The sequence below is a fragment of the Drosophila gunungcola genome, unplaced genomic scaffold (genome assembly GCF_025200985.1).
Source record: "Drosophila gunungcola strain Sukarami unplaced genomic scaffold, Dgunungcola_SK_2 000099F, whole genome shotgun sequence".
NCBI lineage: Eukaryota > Metazoa > Arthropoda > Insecta > Diptera > Drosophilidae > Drosophila > Drosophila gunungcola.
The window spans coordinates 184,822-211,535 of record NW_026453261.1 but is presented as its reverse complement, the minus strand read 5'-3'; the positions used below and the strand labels follow the sequence as shown (position 1 = coordinate 211,535).

The 26,714-nt window shown below is 44.4% G+C and overlaps 2 protein-coding genes across 5 annotated transcripts in view; one reads left to right on the top strand and one right to left on the bottom strand.

The window, feature by feature from the left end:
- The window catches only part of LOC128265182 (mucin-2), a 67,764-nt gene extending 43,275 nt beyond the window's left edge, over positions 1 to 24,489 (bottom strand). The window contains exons 1-2 of one of the 4 annotated variants that reach the window (XM_053001039.1): positions 23,286 to 24,489; positions 21,850 to 21,897 (exon numbers count right to left, since the gene is read on the bottom strand). The gene's annotated coding sequence lies outside the window, so the exon portion shown is untranslated. The remainder of the gene's footprint in view (positions 1 to 21,849; positions 21,898 to 23,285) is intronic. The other 3 variants (XM_053001035.1, XM_053001036.1, XM_053001037.1) reach the window with 3 other exon arrangements.
- Positions 19,268 to 26,714, top strand: part of LOC128265184 (broad-complex core protein-like) — a 28,682-nt gene continuing 21,235 nt past the window's right edge. The window contains 1 exon segment of the mRNA XM_053001041.1: positions 19,268 to 19,558. The gene's annotated coding sequence lies outside the window, so the exon portion shown is untranslated.

Here is a 26,714-nt window from a genome sequence, read left to right as displayed (position 1 = left end):
CATCTCCTGTCGGGACCGGGTTCCTTCCTCTGCTCTAACTTCGTCGTCATCCTTCGTGAGCGTCTTTCACCCCTTAGCGCCAAACCTTACGCTACACCTTCACCTTCCCAGCAGCCATTAAGTTTTCTCGCAGTAATAAAAAATTTTTCTCTTTTTGGCCGTTTATCGGTGTGCGTACTTTTCTGCGTTGTTTGAGTGTGTCTGTGTGTGTAGATACTAAATTTTCTAGTTCGTTTTATTTCCCTCTGCCTTTGGCTCAGCATTAGTGTTTATTTATTTTTTCTGATCTCTCCCTCAATCGGTCTAACGTTCTTTTTTTTGAAAGAAGATTTATGTAAAATGCGGACAGGGGTGGTGGCCTGCGGAAACTGCGCCGCTGGCATCGACAGCGAAATAGTCGCAGATGCTATTGCTGTAAGTTTTACGCAGCTAAAAAAGCAAACTGCCGAAATCCAACCACCCACCGCCTACCTCAACTTGTGGCTTGGATAGCGACGCCACTTCATCACCCGTCGTCCTACGCTGGGAGGACTTTTCTTTGACGCGGCTTTGGTCGCGACAGGCACACGGCAAGGGGGGTTGATGGTTGACTGGGAAGCTGAAGGCTGGATGGTCGGTGGGTTGAGGGATGACTTTTAATGGTGGTGGGCAAACTTTCAGCAAGTTTAATGTTTAGATTTCTAATACGCCATCGGATTTTTAACTATAAAACATTCTTTTCATTTTCAAAAGCACCACCCACACCCGCCAGAGCCATTAAAATAAAATGCTGAATTATAGTCCTCTCTAAACAGATACACACACAGCAGGGCAGACTAAATTGGTGGGTGGCGTCCGACTGCTTCCTGTGGTGCTTAGATTTTAGCTGCTAGTTCGTTTGGCTTAGGTTTTTCGCCCCTTGTAGCTGGCCCCCACTTCGGCAGCGTCCGGCACAGTGGTGTCTGCCCTATTTTATCCAAAACCCAAGGCTGCGGGTTCATCGTGCGCGAGATGCAGCTATTGATAGAAGAATGTCTGTGCAAACTGCCAAAAAAAAACAGAACTCGAACAATTGCCATTTACTCGGGGCACTTTCAATATTTGCACATACCACTCTCGAAACGCGACACTTGTAGAACTCACACAGTAGAAGTCACACAACTGCCGCTGTCCCGCTCACCCTTTCTCCCAGACCTTTCAACGAGAATCTTAGGTAAACAATGCGCGATTCCGCACAATCAGCGATGTTGGAGCAGCTGGTAGAGCAATTTTGCAAGCGCAACTCCAATGACAATGATCCTCGAATTAGCAGGCAACACACCAAAGGGGAAGGATAGAGCAATTGACCTTAGACCACTGTGCGCTGGCGCTGGTGGAAGGCCACGTGCCTGGGGATATCAAGGGAGATGGTGCAGTTTAGCGGGAAAGTCTAGCGAAATCGAAGCAGAAGAAAACCAAAGTTTTCTTACTCCCCCCATGGACTTTGTTACTGCTTTTCCGCTCGAATATATTTTAGAATTTGCCGCATTTTGTCTCTCAACTATGTGCAATAATATAAAGGAACCCCACCCTCCTTCTCTGATTGTAGGAGAACTAAAGTAAGAAAGGCAACAAAAAAAACACAGGGAGCGGCGGAAGGAACTCCCAAAATGGCATAGAAGACGCATAGAAAAGGAAGTGGCAGGCGAACGAAAATGCCACAAAACGTGCTTCTAAGTTATTTTTCATTTGCCACGCTCAGCGCCAGATGACCCCCTTCTCCCACCCCCAATCCTCCACTAACTACTTCCCCACCTATAAAAGTAGTTAGGCAAAAGTAACACCGAGCGAAGGGAGTGTGCGGAAAAGCGAGGGCAGCCCATTTTAAGATTTATGTCGGTGATTATTTCTAAGTTTTTGTGCGCTCAACGATGGCCATCGTCTCCGCTCAGTCTCGGTTCTCTTTCCTTTATAAAAAGAAAAAAAAAACACTTAAAAGAAATGGAAGGTATGCGGTGGGGAAGCAAGGCAGAAAAGCAGGTAACAGAAGAAGCCAAAGGAGTCCTAATGCTAGCCGAGGACCAGATAATTCTAACGCCTTTCTGGGCAAGTGGCCAAATATAGCGAGGAGTCTGCGGTAAGAGAAAAGCAAAACTTTAAGAAAATGTTAGTTTTGTGAATAGTCTGTTGACGTCATCCTTTGCAGAGGGTTAACATTGCAAACATTTCTTTTACCCACCCAATAATAAGAAAGACTGAAAACCACCCACAGAAGAATTTCCTAACGAAACTGAATAACCTTTGATCGGAAAGCGAACAAAGCACGCTTTAAAGATACCCCCAGTTGATAGTTCACATACAAAATTTTTCTCCCTGCCAAATCTCTCCTTCGCCGACGGCATAAAAAATCTAATCTAATCTATCTAATGTGCTCCCCGCCCCCGCACTCCTCTTGTTTTCGTTTTTACACAATACTATTTTCGTTCTCGTTGTTGTTGCTACATTTAAAATGTTTTATTTGGCCATTTGTATGTTTTATGGCATTCCTTGTTACCAACGGCTTCCCAGTGTTACTCACCCCGCACCTGCTTTTTGATACTCTCTCTCTGTTAGAATTTCTGCTGTGACTGGAGGCCTAGGTAAGGTTTTCTTTTTGGCATACACACTAACCGAGGATGACTTCGTTTCTATCAAGATCAGCACCTTACGGTCGTCAGAAAATAAACAAGCATAACGAACTTGAGGTAATACGATATTGCATTTCCACAAGTAAATTTAAAATCGGATTTGGTTTTGTGTGTGGAGCATTGGCGGTTCGGTGTTTCGCGGCTACTTTCTGTCGTTCCTTTTGTTGCATTTTACTTTGTTTAATTTATGGCCTGCACACGAAGCAGGCTGCGACATAAATTAATAATTGAAGCTTTATAAATCTAAAACAGTCGCCAGTAGTTGATAATTTTCGCCATCCCTCGAATCCCATGTATGCGTGTCAGTCAAAGTGCGGGTGCCATATGTGTGCGTGGGTACATGCTTATCAGCGAAACTAAAAACAGTTCCAGGCCAGGACTTCAAATCAGGGGGTTCCCCGTCCCCATCCACACCCTCTGATTTTCAAATTTTTTCTACCAAGCTTCCAAGTTACCGTCCCTTCTTTCTTCTGCCGCTTTATTTCTGCTCACTGTCAAGTTTACTTTCGTTTTTAGTCTGCGTATGCTCATTCATTCCAGCAAAAAGAGATGTGGATGGGGATGAGGGGACAACCCACACAACTCAACTTAAATGCGACCACTAAAAAGGAACAGACGGCAAAAACAGAAAAAAGCACGCACACACGCACTGAGACAAAGAATACACACACATAGAAGCTGCAAAAAATACGATATTAAAAGTAATAATAAGTGCCTTTAATGGGGGTGAGGTTGGACCGCCCGCACTTAGATATTGAAATGAGTATGTTTAAAATATAAAAGGATGCCCTTCCCCTTCCTCTTAGTCACACACATGCTGAGCATATCCTCCATATACCCACTTACAACAACAGCAACTAATACTCGCAACGTCGGCAGTAGCAGCAGCGCAATGCAAAAGAAATATATCAAGCAACCCTCGTGTGCTTTTTATTTTCAAAGTTACTGAAACTTTCGCTCCCTCTCGTTCGCATTCTTGCTCGGGCTCTTTCGCTCTCCTTTCATTTTCGTTTCACCGTGCTTTTTTTACGCTGTTGGTACTTAGTTATGGGTCTGGGGATGTGGAACTGGATCTAGACCTGGATTTGGGTCTGGGACGTAGGATTGTCTCATCTATTCAGCTCTTGGGCAAAAATTCTCTAAACACCGCACACGACAATGAGGGTAGGGGTTGGGGAAAGACATGCGACCTAGCCACTTGTAACATGGGAAACGCACTGCGAGAATTTTGTAAGCAAAAATATCATAACTCGCTACAGGGATAGTAGTATATAGTACAGTTTGGAATTATACACATCAGATTTCATATATATTCAATATTTTTAGATAAGGTCTTAAAATAAAAGGGGGAAACAAAAAAAAAAAAGAACTTTAAAACAAATAGTATACAAATTTGCTGATGTGTGTGTTTTTTTAAAAAAATCACCATTACCATATTAAACAAATTTAGAATACGGGGAAAAAATATATTTTTTGAAAACTAAAAATGGTTTTTGAAAAAAAAAATTGAAACTTTTTTTTTGTACAACTTGTCTAAAAATCACCTTTTCTCCACTACTAATTTCGCTTATTACACTTCCTCTTTTAAATCTTCCCTCAACCTTATCCGGCCATAGCCAGCGACTCTGCCGGCGTCGAACATACTCATGCAGACACACATTTATGTACCAGCAGGAAGAACTACGAACACGTAGTTAAAAAACGAAAAATCGAAAATCCCAAGCGAAGATGAGGGCGGAGCAGGAGGCGGGTGCTGCTAACTAGCGACTGCAACGGATGTGCCGACGTCAAAAATTGAAAAAATATACACAACTACCACGACGGCAGTCTCCACCTCAGCTCAGACCTTACACACACACGCAAACATGCAGAGGGTGGTTTGCCTTGAAAAAAGAATTTCGCGCAGTAAAATCTAAAGCGAAATTGCCGCGTTCAGCGGGGGAGAAGAGACAAACGAAGGGGAAAGTAAAGAAAGAAATGGTGAAATAAAAACCTTGTTTCCGCGCAAGTTACAAGAGTACTCCCCCCTTCACCCCGCAGCCCCCTCACCCCGCAGAATTTCCCCTTTATATTCGCCTAAAAAGCTAAGCTCCACACACATAGAGAGAGCCAAACACAGACAAGGACTTACCTTGCCGAGCGAAGAAGCTCAGATATTTGCTAGCAATAAAAGTAGTAATCAACTGCAGGGGTAGAGCGGGGTAGGTGGTAGGAGGTGGGTGGCGAGGTGCTCTCCAAAAAACTCCGACGACGCTGCCGAGTTAGAAAGAGATGAGCATTAGAAGCAGCAGCCCTGACAGGAGCGGCAGGACGTGGAGGAGGCACAATAAATGCGCCGCGTAACGAGAACTTTTCATTTTATGTAATTTGAGTTCGTTTTTTTTTTCAGGCTACCCCGAACTTTCTTTTTGCCGTCGTGCTTCGCTCACTTTTCTATAACGTTCGAATTTTTAAGTGAGTCTGCTTTTGTCGCAATTGGCGCTCCAGCCCTTGCGCCTCCTGTCCTGTGCCCATGTTTTTTTCGATGAAGTTGTAGTATATGGCAAATACACTTCTTAAAAATCTGTAGTTATAAGAGGGTATTATAATTTCAGTCAGAAGTTTGCAACGCAGTGAAGGAGACATTTCCGGACCTATAAAGTACATATATTTTTGATCAGCATCACTAGGAGTGTTGATCTAGCCATGTCCGTCTGTCCTTCTGTCCGTATGTCCGTCCGTCAAAATGAGTAAAATATTTAATTTTTTGTAAGCAAAAAAATTTATTGAAAGTAATCAGATTTTGTTCTAGGAAACTGATGTAACCCCTTTAATCTAATATTTTCAACGTATTTAAAATATTTTAATATTAAATCATGCAATTTAATATGAATTGTATTTAATATATGATTTTATATTTAATTTAAATATTTAATATACAATTTTGAGTTCAATAGACAGGCAGTGTTGTGGAAAATAGCAGGCAACGTAGCCTACTCCCCCGTATTAACTTAAATTTGTTTCTTTCAGTAAAAAAGTAAGTAAAAAAATATTATTTTGCCTTGATGCATATGAATAAGGGAAATTTTCATAATGTGGGGCACAGGGCATCAGGACATCTCAACATTCTCTTGCCATTCCCTATCCCCGTGTCATTAACAATTTTGCATCCACTTCTTATTAACTTTGTTACCGTGGACACTTTTTTCGCGAAATTTCAACTCAGCTATCAGTTGCATTGGGTCAAATGGGGAGAGGGGCAGAGTTCATTATTGCCAGGCGCCTGGAGGTTAAAAAAAAGAGAGCCCTAATTCATATTTCAAATACCCAAAAACATGTCGCTATCTACTAGAATCGAATATCTATACGTTTGGCAATAGCCCGCTAATAATCTCACTGATACCAAGCTGCCACCCACTTACTCCGCCTGAACATATTTATGTGACAAATAAAATGCATTTTTTGTGAAAAATAAAAGCCCCATGAATAATGGCAGAAAATATTTGGCGTTACTGGCATTTCCTACATAATGCCCGACTTTTTTTACCGCAACGTTTCTGCACACAGCCACGCTTTAAGGGGCCCGGTTTGGTCGGGCAATATTTATATTTGCCTATGTAAATCATTTTTTTAAAAAAAATAGAAGAAAATGGAAAAAAATTAACAGCGAAAATTCAACCCCTATCACGCTCTCTTCCCGAACATGGCCTTGCAAAATTTATTGATAGAGCGGCGTTCGAAAAAAAGGCTGCCAAATGAAATGTTAATTTATTTTGATGTAATGTTTAACAGCGACGCGTCGCCAGTGTCCCGCCCTCCACAGCCGACCTCCGTGGCAACAGACACAGACACATATGGCGGGTCCCTCTGCCGGCAGCTGACATTGCCAACAAACAATGTAAATCACTGCCAGCGCCCCATGTCTTTCCTTACCAACTATCCTATTTCTTGGTTTCCTTCCATACAGATAATTGTACGATTGGCACGACAAAACTTTAATTTCATTTTTTTTATGTCCAACGATTGATGTTCTTCAATTGTTTTTTTCTGTAAGCTTAAGGAATTTAAGAAAAAGTTTATAAGAAATTTGACAATATTGGGGCTATTCTTAGAGGTAAGAAGTATAATGAGAAAATATCTACATTTTGTTGCTAATAAAACAAGTATGTATGCAAGCCGAAGTGCATATATACTTGTAGCTAAAAAAATATTTCATATTCTATAAAACAACTTTTATGCGTATGTGTTTAAAATATGTGTTTATATGTATTAAAAAAGAACAAAGTTGATTTTTAAATTATTTTCCCAACATTTTTTCATAATTTTCTTTGACAGCCATACGATAAAGTAAACCGCTTGTTATAAAAAATTGTATTTTAAATGAGGATTTTTAGACAATTAAATTAAAATATGTTGAGGTAATCTGCATTGCAATCGGGTGTCGATTTAAAAATTCCAATTTATATATTTTTCTTTTTACAATGTGACATTTTTTCTACTTCCCTAATCAAATACTACTCTTTCAGTGTGGTGCGAGAAATCAGTTTTGGAGTATCAGGGTTCCGCCTGTTGGTTACTGGGGGTAGGCTCGCGGGCGAGCACTAAGACTGCGCACAGCTCGAAATAAACGAATGAGCGACACACATATACTCATGCCTAGAAGGACGCTCACGCAGAGCTTGTACATATGCAAAAATAATGTAAAAAGTGTGCGCGGGCCCCATATGACATGCTAAAAATTTGTATAGAAAATTAGTTAAAAAATTACTCCGCAGACACGCGCACGCATGGAGCGGTGAGGGGTGGGTAGTGCGTGGATCGGGGTGCGGGGAGGATGGGGGTTTCCCTTTACATATGCGAACACACACAACCGCACGAGCACACAGAGGCACACGAACGCACATACAGACACATGGCGAGAGAGAGTCTCTCCACCAGTTAGACACAGTTGGCATTAGTGGGCGGTGTTAGAAGTGCCCCCGGATCCCCCCATTCACCAGCACCTTCTCAACCCTCATCTACGCTTTTTTAACGCACACACACAACCTAGCTCACCTACACCCCACACTTACATAAGCTATGCACAATTTTAATGTTTAGAGTCGCGCGCGCTTACAGTTTGTCATAAAGCACCCCATTAAAAAAAGGGCGAACAGCGAACCTAATGGAATGGGACGGAGGGAGGCGGGGTTGGGATGATGGGTTAGTGGGGGGTTTTCGTAAAAAACAAGTGAGCAGGCCGCAAGGAAAGAAATACAAATTCGAATTAGAAAAACTTTTCCTCCTTTATTTTGGTTTTGTTTTTGTGTACATTTAACAAATTAAATTGGCTGCTGCCGACTTTGACGTTGCCGTCGCGGCCCTTGATCAGCAATGCAGTGACTGTCGACTGTCACGAACAGACTAGCGCGATTGCTTAGAAGGCAAGTTATCCAGAAGAAGGGCGGGCGGGGCGCATCGGTTAGCAAGGGTAAGGCACGCATACCACCAGAAAAGTAAAAAGTTTTGCCGAAAAAGAAAGTGTTTGAAAGAATTTAGTTTGGGGTGGAGTAGGGACAGAGGTCATATATTGGACGGCCATAGAAAATGTTAAGTCTCTTGGAAAAGTCAAAGACTCGAAAATCCATTGCACTTTTCTTGAAAGAAAATTTTCAAAATATTAAATATTTAACGTTTAAGAAAAAAACTTTAATTATACCCCTGCAAAGGATATTTTAAATTCAGTTAAAATTTTGCAACGCAGTGAAAGGGACATTTCCGACCCTAAAAAATTTACAAATTCTTCATCAGCACTGACTACAATTATAGTAAGGGTATAAAAAAATTTAATTAAGGGGTGGTTCGATATACTTTTTATATTTTGGTATGATCTTAGTGATATAGAGAGGACATGCACAAATTAAAAAATGTGCTTCCAAGCGCCGCAGCCCGGCAGAGGGCAATGTGTGGGGAGAGAAAGGGGTACTCTTCATCTGCACGCACCACAACGCACTTTTCCACAAACACATTTGCAATTTATGTACCTTTTTCTGGCTGCGACGAGCAAAATAATAAAAAGGGAACACCGCACCCAAACAAAACTCACACACACCAACACACACAAGCGCGTAGGCAGTTCGACAGTGTTCTATATGGTTACATATTCATATGTTAGCAGCACACACTGCGAGTACGAGTGAAAAGAAGCGAGTTTACATAAGCTCCACCAAACCGAACGCAACTTTTTTTGCTCGCGGGTGGGGATGATGGAGAAGGAATGGTAAGGTGTGGGGAGCACGAGGTTAGCTCAACTTTCTTTGCGTACTCTTCCTGGCGAGTGGGAGTTTTTACATCCCCAACCCGATCTGATAAGTTCGAGGGTATTTTCCATTCGGTTCTCCGCTGCCGCCCCCATTGACCCTTCCTTTTTCGCTGGGTTTTTCTTTCTCGTTTTGTAGTTGTTCTGGCAATTAAACAAAAGTGGTGGTACCCGCGCCTCCGAGCAGACCCTCCTCTTTCCAGCCTCCACCCAAATGCTGTCACACGCATGCTTTTTGGCAACCCTCTTCCACTTCCCTCTTCCGCTCGGCACCCAGCTATCACCTACTTGAAAATTTTTAAATATTTTTAACTGCTGCGCTCCACTCTGTTTGGTTAATATTTTTCTTGCTTGCGAGTGTATTTGTGTTGGGGGTGTCTAGTATTTGAACGTTGGGTGTGTGAATGCTGCCACCACCCCCAACCACCCACATGTTCGTAATATATTAACCAAAACAAAAAGAAGAGAGCGCATAAAACAAAGGCCCCAAAAGTAGGTGGAGCAACAAATTTCAGTTCGCTTCTCATACTTGAAGCTTACTTTTTGCCTCCACTGGCAATTATACAATAGCATAACCGACTCATAGAAAAACATGCAGGCTTATGAAAACACATAGAGATGAGGCCTCTTTTTAGTGCGTTGCACAAAAATACGGGTTCATATTGACAAATCGATATGTTTACAGATTTTTACCACAAATAAGCAATAAAATATTTTGTATCCACCTGATCTTGTCCTCACTTTCTCCTTTTCGAAGCAAAGCTATTGACCGACTTTATATCTCTTTTTTCTTTCCAGCATATTATTTACTCTGATCGCAGGTGAGTACCTTCTATAATAGGGTTAAAGAGAACACAAGGATCAAATCCTTAGACAGAAGGGGGAGCAAATTGAGATTGTTTTAAACTCGAATCCGATGGGCAAAACCTTACTGACAAACATGCATGTGAGGGATGACTCACAGACGCACACCCACGCATCCCTGCCGAGACACTCACACCAGCACACATGCTCCAGCTATTCCTATTGGCTAATTACTGCGAACACTCGAAAAACCCCACGCCCGACCCCCAACCCTACCACCCTCCCCCCTCCGTAACCAACCCTCAAAAATAATCTGCATATGTGTGCGCGTGAGTCTTTGCGTTATTTAGAGCAAAGTACCAAAATATGCTGAGGCTTTGGCCCAAGACGAATTCTCGAGGCGAAGAAGCAAAGCACCTACCAATCACCATCGGATGTGTGCGTAACGTACAAATTTTAAGTTATACTCCGAAAGTCTATATGCCTTCTAATGCAACTACAATAGCAGCGACAAGTACACACTCAGAATTAGAATCGTATTAACTTTGGTACCACAGGCAACTCCGCTTGCATTTGTATACCTTTTCATGGGGTATTATAATTTAAGTTAAAAGTTTGCAACACAGCAAAGGAGACATCTCCGACCCTATACAATATATTTTTTCTTGATCAGCATCACTAGAATAGTCGATCTAGCAATGTCCGTCGATTTCGATGAAATTTAAACCGTAGTTCTGAAATATTTAACCATTACTATATCTCGAAGAACTAAAAAAAATTTTAAAAACACCAAAGCTATAATTTTTTTTTAATATATTTTTTCGATTGTTCCTATTATAACTCTTTCCGACTTATATACTTACTTTTCTATTTTGTAAATGTTTTTAAAAATTTCTTTGACTTATTAATAATTTGACGGTTCAGAATAAAGTTTTTAATTTTATTAAATTCGGAAAACGATATCGTATAGCTACAATAGGAACTATCAAATAATTGAGCTGCAAATCATCATAGCTTCAATGTTCTTAAACATATACGCAAGTTAATCATAATTTTAATGTTTTCAAGAATATTTCATTTTTGCAATAGCTGCAAGGGTTTATGAACTTCGGATTGCCGAAGTTTGCTTCCTTTCTTGTTTTCAATTGATTTGGTTCATTATTTCATAACTACGGTTTAAATTTATTTAAATCGGACAATGTTGTCATATAGCTACCAAAGGAACGATCGAATAATTTAGCGGAAAAGCATCATAGCTTCGCTGCATATATAATAATTTTTTTTAAACAATATTTAATTTTTGGAATACTTGCAAGGGTACTCACGATTTTATAGTGCTTTAAATGTAAGGTCGACTTTGGTTCTAAATGCAAAAAAAAACAAGAATGACCGTAAAGTCGAGTTTCCCGACTATTAGATACCCGTTACCCAGTCATTACTTAAAACTAAATATTCATGTAAATAAATTATTCATAAAAAAAAATTTGCCACTCAATTTTTTTTTTTAATTATTACATCAAGTTAGCAGAACATCTGACTAAACTTGAACTTTTCCAAAATTTGTTTAACGGCTTGATATCAAGTTAGCATAACATCCTACTAAACTTCAACTTTTCCAAAATGTTTTTAACTGAGAATTTTCCGTTATTTATCCGAAAATTCTTCGTGAAAGAAAAAAATTTGTTTTAATAACTTGATATAAATTTAGCAGAAAAAATGTAAAAAAAAAAAATCCTTAAAACAAGAGCGGCAAACATAGTTGTTAATTTGATATTATATGCATAGCCAACACAAGAAACCCGCTTACAGTTCTTTCGTTGTTTCTGTACTGCAATTACCGGCAGAGCAGCGGCCCAGCAGCGGCAGAGCTGCACAATGCTTAGGGAGATGTGATCTTGCTGGGCACAATTTGCTATACACTAACAGTTTTTGGTTTCGTCCTTGCGGTGGAAAAACAGACAGACGGACATGGCTAGATCGACTCGGTTATTAATCCTTATCAAGAATATATATACTTTATAGAGTCGGAAACGCTTCCTTCTACCTGTTACATATTTTTTAACGAATACAATATACCCTTTTTCAATACGAGTAACGGGTATAAAAAAAGAATCGCGCGCGCCCCTTGCAGCTTAAATGCTTAGTCGCATTTGCCGGCTGCCTCTTGGCATCTCCGTACCCTCCCCCTTTTCTTAACCTCAACCCAACCCACAGGCTCGACCGCCCTCCGTTTCCATTCAAAGAAAGAAACTACGCAAAACTACAACGAAGACGTCAACATTCACATCCTCATCCAGCTTTTACCCACACACAAACACATTCTGGCTCTCTTTGGCCGAAAAGGAGCGAAAAGATAGAGAGCGAGGAAAAAATAATACTTCGGGCGCACTTGTTGGCATCCTATCGCCGTCGTCGCTTTTCGTCTAAGAGCACTGGAGAAAAAGAGAACCTCGCCCAGCATAGCATACTTTTTGGGGTGCGAGCCGGGATGCAGGAGGAGGCCTGCGTCGAGGCGCTACTGGTGGGTACTTTACTTGATGATTATGGCGACGATAATGATGATTGGAATGGCTTTGATGGCGTTGAAAATGAAGATTGCGTGTAGTAGATTTGCTCCGACTCGGTCCTGCTTCTGCTTCTGCTACTCTTCTCCTTATGCCTCAACTGTCCGCTGCTTGTGTGCGTTTTTATGTTTATAAGTGGGTGTGTGCATGCTGAGGTGTAGTATAGAGTGAGCGGATTTCGGGTAATGCCTCCAACTACACACTATCAGCATTTGATTTTATTACGCTCATTTGTATGCGCGTAGTTCGCAGTGTTTACCTTACTTTCTAAGACGTATTGTGGGGTGAGTGTGTGAGTGGCTGGGCGGTCATCCCGAGCAACAGGATGGCATCTGATGGCTGGTGGGTGATATGTGGGCAGGCGCGGCCAGTCTTCAAGTGCTCCCAACTTTGACCTCCTGCGGCAGCGGCTGAGACGTTAGCGTCGCTGTTACTGTTGTCGTTTTCCTTGCCGTGTTGTTCTCGTGACAGTGAAGGCCACGCCGTCGACTTTTGCCGGCTCCGGCTGGCTTTATTTTCCTACGAACAACGCCAAGCTCAGACAGAAGGAAGCTGGGAGCCATTCGGTTTCAGCTCGGTCCCAGCCGAAATAGCCAGCGTCTTGGGCAGTTAGTAACCGTTAAGACGTCGTGGCTGCCTAGTCGCGTGTCCTTCGTTATTCGCTCTTTGTATGTTTAGTTACCGTTTATTTTTGAGTCTCGCCATTCCGCCGAATCGAAAGCAACAAGGTAAAGGCTGACAGCAAGGGATCTGCGAGATCGCCGATCCAAAGGACACATGCCTCTTTCTCGTTCTCACTTTCAATCGCAGAACGCTGCATACTTTTTCGGGCTAGCGGAATGGGGCAAGAGTGAGAGAGGTATTGCGCCAGGACCCAGAGCGGGACAGAGCCAAAAGACAACAAATTAAAATTTTAAAATCGCACGCACACGTTCTCCGGCACCCACACACTCACGCACGCCATCCTTTTTATTCGCTTGGTTATTTTTGTGCGTCGATTTCCCCTTTTGAGATGGCGACTGCGGGAGCTCGGCTCGTAGTTCTCCTCTATAGAACGCACGTGTGTGTGTGTGCGGGAGTTCTTTTTATTTTTGTGCTTTAAACATTTTTTATTTTTCATTTTTCGTTTCGTTCAGTTTCGTTTGCGTTTTTTTGCGCGCGCTCTACTCTCGTGTCGTCGTGTAAACGCGTTTTTAAATTTCCCTCTGCTGCCGGCATCGCACGGGGGTTGCTTGTATGTGTGCTGCTGTGCTGTTGTGTTTCAGCGCGGGGGGATGGGGTGGGCCTAGGAGAGGCCGCAGCATGCAGTGGGGTTGGTTGTGGATGGATGTGGATTTTTTCCACCGCCGCACTCACACAGGCGCTCATACGTGAGCGCTGACTCTTTTTTCCTGCCGCCGCTGCTTCTTCTTATCCTCCTCTTTCCGATTTTCTTTTTCGCCCGATGTTGTTTTTCCTTTTTTCACTTTTTGTTTCAGTTGCTGCTGCGCTGCCGCTTTCGGTTTTAGCATTTTTCGTTCGTTTTTCGCATTTTTGTTTTGTTTCTGATTTTCCTTTTTGCCAGGCGCTGCCTTCGCCGGCGTCGCAGCCGCGGCCGGCTCCGCAGTCGCATCCTTTTTTTTAACGTTACACGCAGAAAAAATTAGCAAACTTCGTCCCGTCCGTGTGCGTGTCGCTTGCTGGCTCTGCGAGAGAGTGTGTGCCGGTGTGCGAGTAGTTGCTGCTGGGAGCTTCTGCGGGCAGCGGGAGACGGAGCGAGCCAGCAAAATGAGTAATGAGTGTTTAGTACGTTATTTGGCGGGTGATTTTTATGGCGGCGCTGCGGCAGAGCAGCAAGGTGGGTATCAAGTGAAGGGCAGCAGGGACAGCGAACAGCGGACAACGGACAACGGACATTGAACGCTGGTCCAGTGCAGTAGCTAGTCGGCAGCAAGCGAGCGAGTGCAAAGAGCGGACGGCCAACGAAACGTAGCATAGCATTTGGCGCTATATTTTTCCTGTCTTTGTCTGTGTGCGTGTATAATGACTTCAATTGTGTGCTAAACTTACTACGGTCGCGCAGCTCCAGATTTAGCAGCATCAATTTGGGCACCAAAACAAAGCACCGTCGGCGTCGCACCCGCATCCTTCGTCCTGCAGCGACTTCGGGTCACCTTCGTCTGTCGGCTGACATCGGCATCGCCTTGGTCCTGCCGCCGCTGCCGCTGCCGCTGCCTCTGCTGCTGCCTCGGTCCGCGTCGCAGCCGGCGGCCCTGGGCCGGTGCGATTTCGACTTGGACTTCAATCGAGTTGGGTTTTAAAAATAACGTTAGTTGCTGTTTGTTGCTCGTTACGTGCGCGTGCTGCGACGCAGACCAAAAACCATCAGGCACCAACGAAAACTGAAACCAACTAAGTCCCAGTTTAACTCCAATCAGATACCAAGACACAAATGCAAGGAAAACTACGTGAATTGTTTTGCCCTATTGTTAGTTTTTTTCAGTGCTAGTTAATACGGTAATAACAGCATATCAGGATTTTTGGAATTTCGACCATTGCCGCGCTGTTTGTTGATTGTTTTCATTTTTGTTTAGTGAAGCGCAGAAAGGCGAATCCCCAGTGTCGATGACAAATTGTGCAATATATCGAATCTAATCAAAGTGAAGGCTAGTCTAAGAAGTAGGAACACACCAAACCAAGTGATATCGTTGCCGATACGAGGACAAATCAAAATCAATCATAACAAACCGATTCCGCACACGAATAGAATAACGAGCAACCGCACAAGAAACTCTGACAAACTGCATCAGTGAAAGTGAGAGTGAAGAGCAGCCCGAGTTCCAGCCGGACCTGGATTGCTAAAGCGGAGCCTGAGCTGCAGGCGATGCACGTGGCTTAACCGATGGATCACTCTCCAGCAGACATGTAAGTGCGGTCCAAAATAACATTTGGGGCTCAGGAAGTGAACAAAATATTTAGATGTCTTTAGGTGTCTTGTCTTAGGTGTTCTTTTATTTCAATCACTGGGGACAATTTTTCCAGCTCCCAGATTTTGATACTTCTGCCATGGACCTTGATTATATTTATCGACTAGTGTCATATCTATTTTATTTTATCTACAGGCAGCTTTCGATTTTAAGGTTTGTTAAGCTTTTGTAGGAGAATGTAATCTGCCAAATTATTGTCAACTCTCTTATTCACACTTTACAACTATATACGTTAACGTTACGCACTGACACTATATTTCCAGCTGAATATTTTTACACGAAATAAATACTTTACAACAAAACAACCATACATAAATGTGGTAATTTATATATTTATTTGTTTTTCTTTAGTCTTTATTTCGTGTAAAAATGTTCACCCAGAAATACTGTCGTATATTCCTGTTAATTCGATTTTCAATCTCGAAGATATCAACATAATTACAGTCTTCCTTCGCTTGGATATTCAACAAAAAGATTTACCTATTTAGTGTTACTTTAAATTATTCTATTTAATATAAAATTTGTAACAATATCCTACAGGGAAATATGAGAGTACATAAGAACATTTTAAATTATAATTATTTCACAACAATTCTTCTTAAACGTTTTTCTAATTCCCATGACTTTCTATCCACTAACACAATTATCAAACGGTTTACAAATACTTAAATTATAACAAATTTAAATTTAAATTTAATAACTTCCAAGATTCGCATTCCGAAACAACCTTCTGCACTTGCCTATTTTCGTTTGCAAAATATGGCACCTTTCATTATCCATTATATGATTGTTTACACTTCTCTTGCGCTTTGATCGTACATTCTTCGTTCACTGGAACAACTTGTTTCCGAAACGGCAGAGACTGGATCGCGGGCGTTGAACCTGATCACAGCTTTTCTCCTGTAAACAACAGCCCAGGGCTAGCGGGGCGATCTCTAACGCGCTGACAGTGGCGGTTTCATCATTGACCTCCTTGCATATTAAGTATACGCCCGCGCTGCTAGTTCATTAGCGGGGGGCAATGTACGCAAGGCCTTCACCGAACGAATCAGGGAGAAGGAACGACGTCAAAAGCAAATGACGAGTGCGTGAGCCGGATTGTGCGAGTGAGTAACTGCAGCTCCAATTAGAACAAACGGCGACAAGTTCAATGTGATCATTTCGCCTTCGCAGTCCCGCCAGCTGCTTGATGCCTGCGTTGCGCGGACGTCTACGCCGAGAGGTTGTTGACGAGGTCTCCGACAATACCGGTTGTAATTGCAAAGCACCCAACAAAGGAACGCAGCTTAGAAGGGCGGTACGGTGGTTCCTGCCAGCACAAATCTCTCTTTCGGGCTAATCTGTGACTCGGCGACATGTGCGGTGATCTTGAAACTGCCATAAACCGAACGAGACGCGATAATAAAGACATTATGGATACGTATGTACGTGTAGATACATTTATGAGTGTTTATTCGTTTATGAATCGGCAAGAGGTCACTGCAGACATAGCAGCAGACAGCGGGACGGGCTGGGGAAACCTTAACAAAACAATAATTCTTGAAAAATGCTAGCACAAGTGCGAGACAAGCAGAATTAAAAAACCAAAATCGCCACGCATGAATCTAAAAAAAAGCCCACAAAAAATCATCGACAACAACAAGAGGATGCAGCAGTAAAATAAAAATGCAGCAAACACAATGAGCAGAAACCAAAACAAAACAAAATGGGGAAAAAATGTCCAAACGACATGCAAGTGGCAACAAGTTTCTCAGTCTCAGTTGCCCGATTTCTCGGTCTCCCAGTTCCGCAGTCTCCTCAGGGCCAGCAATCTTCGCTTTGCACTCTGCAGCCTTCAATCTTAAGTCTTTGTGCGTGCCATAGGGCGAGGGTTAGGGACGGTAGAGTGGGAATCTGGGTTATGGCAAACAGGGGAGCCATGTAATAAAATGCGGTAATGGTAACCAAAATATTAAACAAGTCTTCGTCAACATCAGCAAAAATTGCAATTTCAAAAGATGGCGGAGGGAAAGGAGGAGTAGAAGCGGAAGGGCTTAAAAACAAATGCGAAAGCAGGCCGACTCCCAAGAGTTTTTGGCTTTGGTTTGGGGCTGGGGCTTAAAATGTGGGCTACACTTTCAATTGGAACCTCCGGGGAGATCGTCGCCGAGGGGAGCGGGTAAGTGCGAGCCGAAGACGCACGACGACGCTGCTGATAAACGCTCCGATCGCTACTTTGTATGCGTGTGTGCGTGTACCGCGAAAGTTGCATGTTCCCTCTATTTACAAATTGCCGCTGCTGATCTGGTGAACGGAGCGATTCGCGAGCAGAGCAAACATTTCCATCGGTGTGTGGGCGGCGCTCGTTGATTTGCTGGGTGACAACGACACTTTTCGCCTCTGCATTTCCCCCAATTTTTCGGTTCGGCCTGGCAATAAAAAAACAAAACTTCTAAATGGGCAATACCAGAAAACACAAAATACAAAAACACCAACACACAGAACCACGAAACCCCGAAAAAAGCTATTTTCGCTCGGCTCCGCTGTCGTAGCATGCGCAGAAATTGATCGTTTTTTGGCGACTGCGCTGCCGCTGTAAACTGCAGCGATCGCATCGCAGTGCTGCCGCCGTCGGCGTCGCTGCACTCCAAAAAAGCGAACGAAACACACAATCGCACGAAATGTATATAACAAAAAAGCGAGAAAAAGGCAAAAAGTAAAAAAGCGAATGAAACATACGAAGCGGCATAAGTATACACACACATACACTCGCGCAGGCAATTCTCTGATTCAATTGGACAGGCACACACACTCGCACACTAGCAGAGGGCAGGGGCACAAGCCCAACACATTTAACTGCATTTTTTCGGAACTCAGTTGAGCTTTTTAATTCGATCGGTTCAGTTACTAAAGTTAGTTCAGCCCAAACGCACAATTTCAATTTTTATTTATAAATTTGAACTCGAATCGAATAGCGTTAGTGCGGCACATAGACACCTAGACATCCCTACACTCCCCAGACCCACAATCCACACGGGGATGTGACAGACTTTTATATTTTTTTATACATTTTTTTGTCAAGTGCAGCCCTAAGCAAATACCTACGATATCGATTCCTGAATAAAGCAACCCGGGAAGACAATTTAGTGCGCGATTCGCCCGCGTTCTGCGCCTCCTTCACCTTCAGACAAAGAATCCAGAGCGGAGAAAAAGGAAGCCACAAAGTTCAAGTGAATAAACAGTGTGCACCCATATGGTCTACCAATGCCGCAAAGCAGTGAGCGACGATGCGCCTGCTGAACGAGGTCACAATCAGTCGTCAGGTAAGGTTACCCCACTAATATCCTGCGGGAGGATCCCCTTCTCAACATTAATGTGCTGGAAGCTCCTCGATCATTTGAGAATTTAGTATCTGCCTGCTGATGTGCATGTGTGCGATAAAGTGCATCAGCCAGCCAGTCAGCCAGCCAGCCATATACATCCACATCGATGCAGGTACACAGATACACACTGAAATTTGATTCGAATGGTCCCGATCCCTAAGAAGGACATTTGCCTTATGCGAGGCAGTCCAATGCAGCTGCCCGCTGGTTCTCTTTGTCCGCTCCGCCTTCTGCATTTAATTTCTTCCTGAGTTTCGTTCATTAGCACTTCGATGAAGAGTCACAAAAAAAGCGTACCAGGCCCAGGTCACAAATTTTCGGTGCATCTACATACAAGGCACACAGGTACAGATGCACTGCAGGAAGCAGGGCAGCACAATAGCGTCTGTAGCGTCTCTTGTTTCCCCGTTTCTTCGTCTACCTCCTGGACTCCGCTTCCACTCCCCTTCCACTCCCCTTTCCACTGCATTGTTCGACTTCTCCGCTGCTCCGCCATTCTCCGCTTCTTCGGCTGCAGTCGGACGCTTCGTGAAGCTTACGGCCAAGGCAAGGCATGGCAAGGCAAAGGCAATGGCAGCTGAGGATCTGTACTCGGCCGCTCACGAAGGCTGGGCTGGCAAACGTCGGGTAAGATCGAAAGCCAGCCCGAAACTGCAGTTTGCTGTTCAGCGTCGCACCGAGCAAACGTGGTGTGGCAGTTCATCGCAAATCCTCATCGCTCATCGTAAAGTGGAGATTGAGAACCGTAAATCGCTCGCGCAATGTGCAAACTGCAAACAGCTCGCTTCCACACCCATATTGTTTCGTTTCTTTTTTTTTTCTGTTGTTACTTGTTATATCCTTGTTGACTGCTCCTGCTCCTGCCCATGCAACCCACTCACGCCTAGTCAGGCTCGATCGAAATCGGTCTCAGGCACTCTCAGGATTAGCTCTACGCCAGGTAAGTCACATGAAGCCCGCTTTAACTTTCGCTTTCGGTGGGGTAAAGGGCCAAATGGCCAGACAGACATGCACCCAAGCGGTTCGGCTATGGAGTTTCGACCGCCTCCCCCTCCGCCTTCTCATGAATTTGAGGTGATAGCGGCAGAGTCCTCCACCGCAGACTCAGCCTCTGTCGTTGTCTTTGCCTCGTTTATGTCAGTTGTTAGGGCGACCGAGACCGAGACCCAGACCCAGACAAGTCAGCCAAGCGATAACAACACTCCAGCCCCATCTATATCTCTATCCACAATCATCCTCCACCATCCTCCACCATTCCCAATCTGGAAGACACAAAGACCAGTACCCATACACTCACACGGACACGCACATGGACACGTGTACACAGACACAGCAAGGTGACGTAATGGCAACTACTCTACTAACACATTTTTCTGCATTCATGCAACGCGAGGGAGAAAAGGAGAGGAGCAAGCATTGAGCTGTGGGGGCGGGGTGGGAAAGTCGCGCAACGAGAGAAAAACTGAATGAAAATTGCAGGCAGCCATGCAAGCGTGCCTAGCAAAATGAAAGAGCGAAAAAATACAAAACGGCACAATCTAGAGACGGAGTCGGATGACGAAAACGAGGAAGGGGGAGTGGAGGTGGCATACACACGTGGGACGTGCTCTGGAGCTCGGGATGCGAATGCGGTGGCTGACTGACTGGATGCTAGAAACGGAAAACAAGAGGAGACTCGCCAAACTGGTGGCCCCGACTAGACGCTGTCTGCGTACTGTTGGTGATGTTGGTATTAGCGTGTCTGTGTGTTGGCCATCTGTGTGTGCGACTGGCCGACATTCAAGGTTGTCGGCGCATAACTTTTTGTTGCCGCTGCCGCTGCCATTGGAAATGTTGCTGCTGTCGCAGCGAATGCAGAGCAGGAAGGGCACAAAGCATAAGTACAAGCACTCACTCCAGTTCCAGGAACCTCATGGGTAACAGTAACAGTAAAAGCGAAGTTGCAGGGCTTCCGAATCGGGGGATAGGCGTACCATTTACAGTTAATCAAAGTGACAGAAGTCGGTCGCTGCTGCAAAGTTGGCGACGAAGTTATGGCGGGCAAAAAGAAGCATACAGACCAGTAGCACTTCCGTTAACCTTGGAGCCCAATCAACTGGAATCAACAACTGCGGCCAATTGAGAGTCACTCACAAGTGGACAAAGCACGCAGGCAAGCTGTTTCCTACGGTTGCAGTTCGAGTTCCAGTTACCGTGACTCATGTTCTAGCACAGAGCACTTGTTTGGCTGCAGGACAGCACAGCCACAAATGCATTCGCCTTCAGACAGACGCAGTAACAAATGGGGATCATGATCATAATCACCACGCAATGATGATGCCATTCAAGGCCACCGCAAGTTGCGAGGGGTTGCAAAGCAAATACGGAGAAGAGCTATAGCAACAGCAACAGCAGAAAGAAAAGCGAAATCGAGAGACAGACAAAGTGCATAGTTATCGCTATAGACATACTAACAATCGCCTGGGGAGAGCGGGGGATGGTGGCGGTCACAGAGAGTTCTCGGAAACGGTTACTCCAAGGCCAAAAGCTGGATAGACAAACAAATGACACAGGCACAAAGACTAGGAGATAACTCCTTTTCACTCCACTTCTCCTCTTGTTCCGTCCCTTTCCCCTCTCCCCCCCCCCCCCCCCCCCCCATCCCTCCCCCATTCTCCGATCTATATTCTTCTTTTTTCTCCTACTTTATTCTGCTCCATTCGCGATGTTTCTATTTCTGCCCAAGCACAAGCAAATCGAAATGAAGACCCATCATTTCTTCGCTTCGTGTTCCTCTGCCGGCACTCCCCATTCTTCTGCCTCTGCCGCCACTTTCTGTTTTTTTATGCTCTGCTGGCTCAGTCAGTCAGTTGGTCATGAGTGTCATGTGCATAGTTGTGGGGACTCAGCCTGCGGAAAACGGGCGTATCGCGGAAGGGGTTGCTTCCAGTCGGACTTCTTCGATGCACTGTCATCCATTTTTCGGTTCGTTTTTCATTTTTTTTCCTGCACTTTCGTTGACTTTTTTTCAAGTGAATAGGCTCTCAACTTTCACGGGACGTGTTAGGTAAAGGGGAAAAACACAGAGTAAATAGAGAGTATCTTCTTTTATAAACCGTTGTAGATTCGGTTTTTCTTCGGCTATGACACAGGGAACCCGAGACGGGCTGATTAACGGTAAATGTGACAAACTGTGATAATGATAATGACCGTGACTGAGACAGTCTACCTTTTGTATCCCCCATAACCCACCTGGTCGTCGGTTACCCTTCTTCCATACTGCAGACTGTGATCGCATAGCTGAAAAAAAATATAAAATAAATAAAATAAATAAAATACAGAACAGAACAGAGACGAAAAGTGCTGCGAATAATGGGCACAAAAAGTAAATGTGTACACTCGATGAGCCAGATGCGCATTGCACCCCAGCCCCTCCCACCCCCTAACCGCACCACACGCACACTCGCACCCAACAATGCATTGACATTTAGTACCCACTGAAGCAACAGCAGAAAGAACGCTTAAGATCAACGGCCAAAAAATTTGCCAGTCCCGAAAAATACACAAAACTGTGGGCCCACATGTGTGTATCCAGGGCCTTAAAATAATGACTCTCCTGTCGCTCCTCTGACCAACCCATTTTCGCTGGAAGCTCGCGTACGAGGCGTTCCGATCTCGACCGTAGTGAGTCGGGAATGGAAATGAAAATGCAAATGGGAATGGCAATGACGGCAGGAAGACGAGCGGAAGAGGGGAGCCCTAGCTCTCTCGCGCAGTTGCGGCGAGCACATTTTTTATCTAATAACCTTGTGCAATGTTATTAAACCCCAAAAGTTTCTTAACCTCGCCGGCGCTGCAGCGGCGACGTCGGCAGAGTGCAGAGAGCAGCTTTTTGGTGAGAAATGCTAATACATTGCTGCTGCACTCGTGTGCGTGTGTTGAGTATGTATGTATGTTGGGGGCCATTGGCAAAGAGTGCGAGTATGAGTATGTGTGTCAATTGATCGCGAATGTGTGTGCCACATTGCGCAAAATGGTCTATAAAATTAATGAGCTGGCCACACTCACACGCACACGCACCCTTATGTAAATGCATCTCCGTATCAATATGTGCGATGGGAATGAGAATGGCAACGAAAACGAAAATGGAAATGGAAGACAGGCGAGCTAAAAGCAAACAAGCTACATAAATGTCCCAAGTAATGCAAATTAAATTGTGTGCAGTGGAAAGGAAGAGGGAAAAGCTCAGCTGACTTTTGCTTTGCATTCACTCCATATGCACGACTCACTTCTACGACTTCGTTTTCGATAGGCTTTTGTGTTTACTATGCTTGTTTTCCCACCATTCTGCTTCCTGTTACATTATTATTGAACGCTTGGCGAAAAACACATTTAAGAATTCAGTTTTCGAAAATATGGCCATGTGCTGCGCTAGCAACATAGAAACCCCCTCTCTGCCTATTCCTATTCAATAAAAACGATATAACAAAGCAGTTACGTAGCAGTAATTCTGTCAACTCAACATCCAGTCGTTCCCATATTACCATGCATACACACATGCAACCATCGTTTTTGGCAGAAACAGTTTTGTGTTAAATGCAAATTTTCAATTTCGAATCGCAGCAGAAATGGCGCAGTTACTTAGCCGCTTCTCGCTCCCCATTTCTCTTTCAACACAGAGCACTTACATGATCTCCCGATAGGCAGCCACAAGATAGAGCACAGCAGAGGTGAATGCACCCCAGCGACGCGGATGTCTTGCCAAAGAGAACGAATTTTGCCGTTTGTTTTTTATTTTCGTACGCTTTTGCAATTTGCAGTTCAACGTTCATTAGAGCGGCGGCGGGACAATAACTGATTGCCCCTTTGGTGAAGGGGCCGAGGGCTGAGGGCGGCTCACTGCATGAGGCGGGGGAAGAACACTTATCGGGCAAAGCAAAACGCTGGCGATAATGGCAACACTTTGGCACTTTGGAGTTGCACGAAGCCCGAAACAAAACGAAACGCACTAGAGGGCGGTTGAACGCTCGGCGCAGTTCAAAGCCCCCGATGACGAAAACAAACGCGCACAAAAACCAAACTCACTTACTTTCCTTCTGTTTAAGGAGATACAAAAAAAAACCACAAGCAACAGTCGCAACAACTCCAAGTCCGTGGAGGGATCCGATTCTGATTTCGAGCCGCGTGCGCCTCTCTGCGAACTTAACTAAGCGACGCTGGAAAATGAATGCGCCGATCTAGCGCAAAACTATTCGCACCACGTCTTTTCATTTTTTTTGACTCAAGAGCAGCGAACTCGAAACTTACATGGCTAGTTTTCCAGTGCAGAGAGAGAGAGAGAGAGCAAAAGCTCTCAAATAGAAACTAGCGGAGAATAGAAACAGTTGAGTGAGAAAACAAGTGGGAGTGGCTTTTTTTGCCTTACGTTTCTAAGCAGCCAGAGAGGGGGCTCTATTACTCACACTCGCGCGCTCACCCACTCTCGCGTTTTTATTTATTTGAAGCTTTTCGACTTTGGTTGGCGAAATTGCGCGGGGTAAATGACCGAATGTCCGACACACAATGACTAGGTTAAGGTGAAGGTCAAATTAGCAAAAATCCAAAACAACTAAGCGAAAGAGAGACGACGAAGCTGACGGCGCAGTCGCAGCTCACTAACAATAGAAATCAACATTGTCAGCGGGAATGCGAAAAGTGGAGGGTGTGGGGAACTGGGAGAGGGCAGAGAGCCAAGCCAAAACAAAAAAAAATAAAGAAACGGCGGCGCAGGCAGCAAAAGCCCAAAGAAGAAGCGTAGACAAAAGTGTTCAGGCTCTTTTTTTTTGGGGAATAATAGTCATAGCCTTCCAGAAAGGAAAGAGGGAACAGGGGTGATGTGCTGGCTCTTCCTCTTCACTGTCTGGTTCGATACTCTTCGTTCTGGAAGATGGTTGAAAGCCGGAGAGAGCAAGAGAGACTGCCTCTGTTTGTAGTGTTTGTCCACACGCTCACGCTTTAACACCATCGCAAAATGTCAGTGGCGAGCTTTCTAACGCTCTCTCGCTCGCACTCTCTCTATTATGCGCAACTAACTAGGGAGCGACGGCGGCAGAGGCAGAGTCGATTAAATTGAACACGAGACCTTGAACTTGGACTCAGTTTACGAGTTGAAGAATTGGGTTTTGTTTTGAAATGGATCTATCTCTGTGTATGTGCGTGCGATAGCGCTCCCTCGCTTTTAATGGGTGTTACTTTTTCTATTTGCCCGCTTCCGCTCCCTCCTCACCCAAACCCCTCCAATTGCTTACAATTAGCTTAATTGGCCAATTAACACACATTATTCAGGTGTTCTACAGGTTCCCTTCCTACGCTCCACTGTGTGTGGGGAATTGCACATGCAAATTTAAATGCCCCGTAATGCCGGACGCACACACACAATGTAGTGGGTGAAGTGGTGGGCGCCTTTTGCGTCTAGCAATTGTCTAGCCGCACACAGACATTTAAATTCCACTTACCCACACAGACGCCTGCACTCTGCACTCGCTGTAATGCTGTCCTTGCGACGCCTCCTACGCCAATTCTCTCTCCCTTGCTCCCTGCTCTCTGCTAGTTTGTACACAGAACTTTCCCTTTTACTGCTCTTGGCTCTCGCCACGTGTGCCTGTGTGTGTGTTGGCCGTTAGATTTTACATTTGGTCGGCATTTGGTGCCCGGAAGGGGGAAGTGGAAGGGGGACAGTATTTGCAATGTGTGCGATTTGCCATGTGGAAATGCGATGTGGGCGCCACAGCGTCTAGCCGGCAACAAGTGAAAAGCGGTGGAAAAGGGGCAGAGGTTGGTTAGTGGCGAAGTGGATGTGGACTGACCTTGTTTAATGTTTTGTTAGCTGTCGTATACCAACTTGTCGCGCGTCGACCCTATCGCAATTGGAAGGGGAATGAAAAGGCTAAAATGAGTGTGCGGATAGCTGCGAGTGTGAGTGTGCGTGCATAACTAAGTCGGTTAACCTTGAAAATAGAAACCGCACACAAACACACTTGGAGACAACGAAAGAAACGAAACGAAGGCAATGGCAAAGCAGAGTCAGAAGAAATCCAAAAAGCAAAAGATTCGCACAAACACAGAAAAAAAGAGAAAGCAAAAGGAGAGCGCGAGGGGCGTCAAACAAGTTTGCGAGGGTGGTGCAGGAGATATATGTAGGTATAGATATAGATATGGCCGGCAAACCGATCGGCACACAGCCAAAGCCTCTATTTTCGCTGGCATTAAAAAATTTAGTTTCCAACTGAACAAACTACTTGCCGCTCTATCTAATCGCGTTCGTCGTTGCTCTTTTGGCTTTTTATAAGCTACAGCGCAGTCAGCCAAATAATTGCTTTTATTCAAACTCGCACCATATCGCACACCAGCACACAGACACCCTGGGGGGACCCGAAAAAATGACTGCAACGAATTTGACTTTTTCTAGAACTATTTTAAAGGCAGCGAGAGCAAGAGCGAGTGGAAGTGAGAGGAAAAGAGCTGGAAAGCGAAATGCGCCAAACAAAATTTAATAATAATACGGCCACAGAGGCAACAAAAAATTTAGTATTTAGCCTTGAAAGTTCGTAAGCACTACGATCACACACACACACACATACAAGATCTCCGCTATATGCAGCAAGAAAAAAAAAAAACAAAAACGGGAGGAAATACTGCGAAATTGTTTTCTTTGCTCTTTATTAAAATCTAAGATATTTTCTGAAATGATCTATTGGAGGGAGGGGGTTCCCCTACCTCATTCCAGGAGCCTATTCCAGGGTTTTCCGCTGAAGGCATCCCCCTTTTTGGACGTCGACGTCTGGAGTGTGGAGAGCGGAAGCGGGAGGGTAAGGTCGCTTCCTCTCTTTCTTCACCATTTTTAGTTATTAGTCAGCCGACGGCAGCGCTGCGGCTGCGACGCGTTTTTTTTTTTGTTCTATGCACAAAAATCCGACTCTTGTATAAACGGGAGAGCGACAGAGAGAGCCAGAGATCAGAAACATTAAAAATTCGGCGCTGAAATTTTTTTTTTTTGCAAAAATTGTTTTTTGCTGTGTGAGTGTGCTGCGTCTGGGAACTCAACATTCTAATAAGCCCCAAGTTGGCCCTCATTCTCT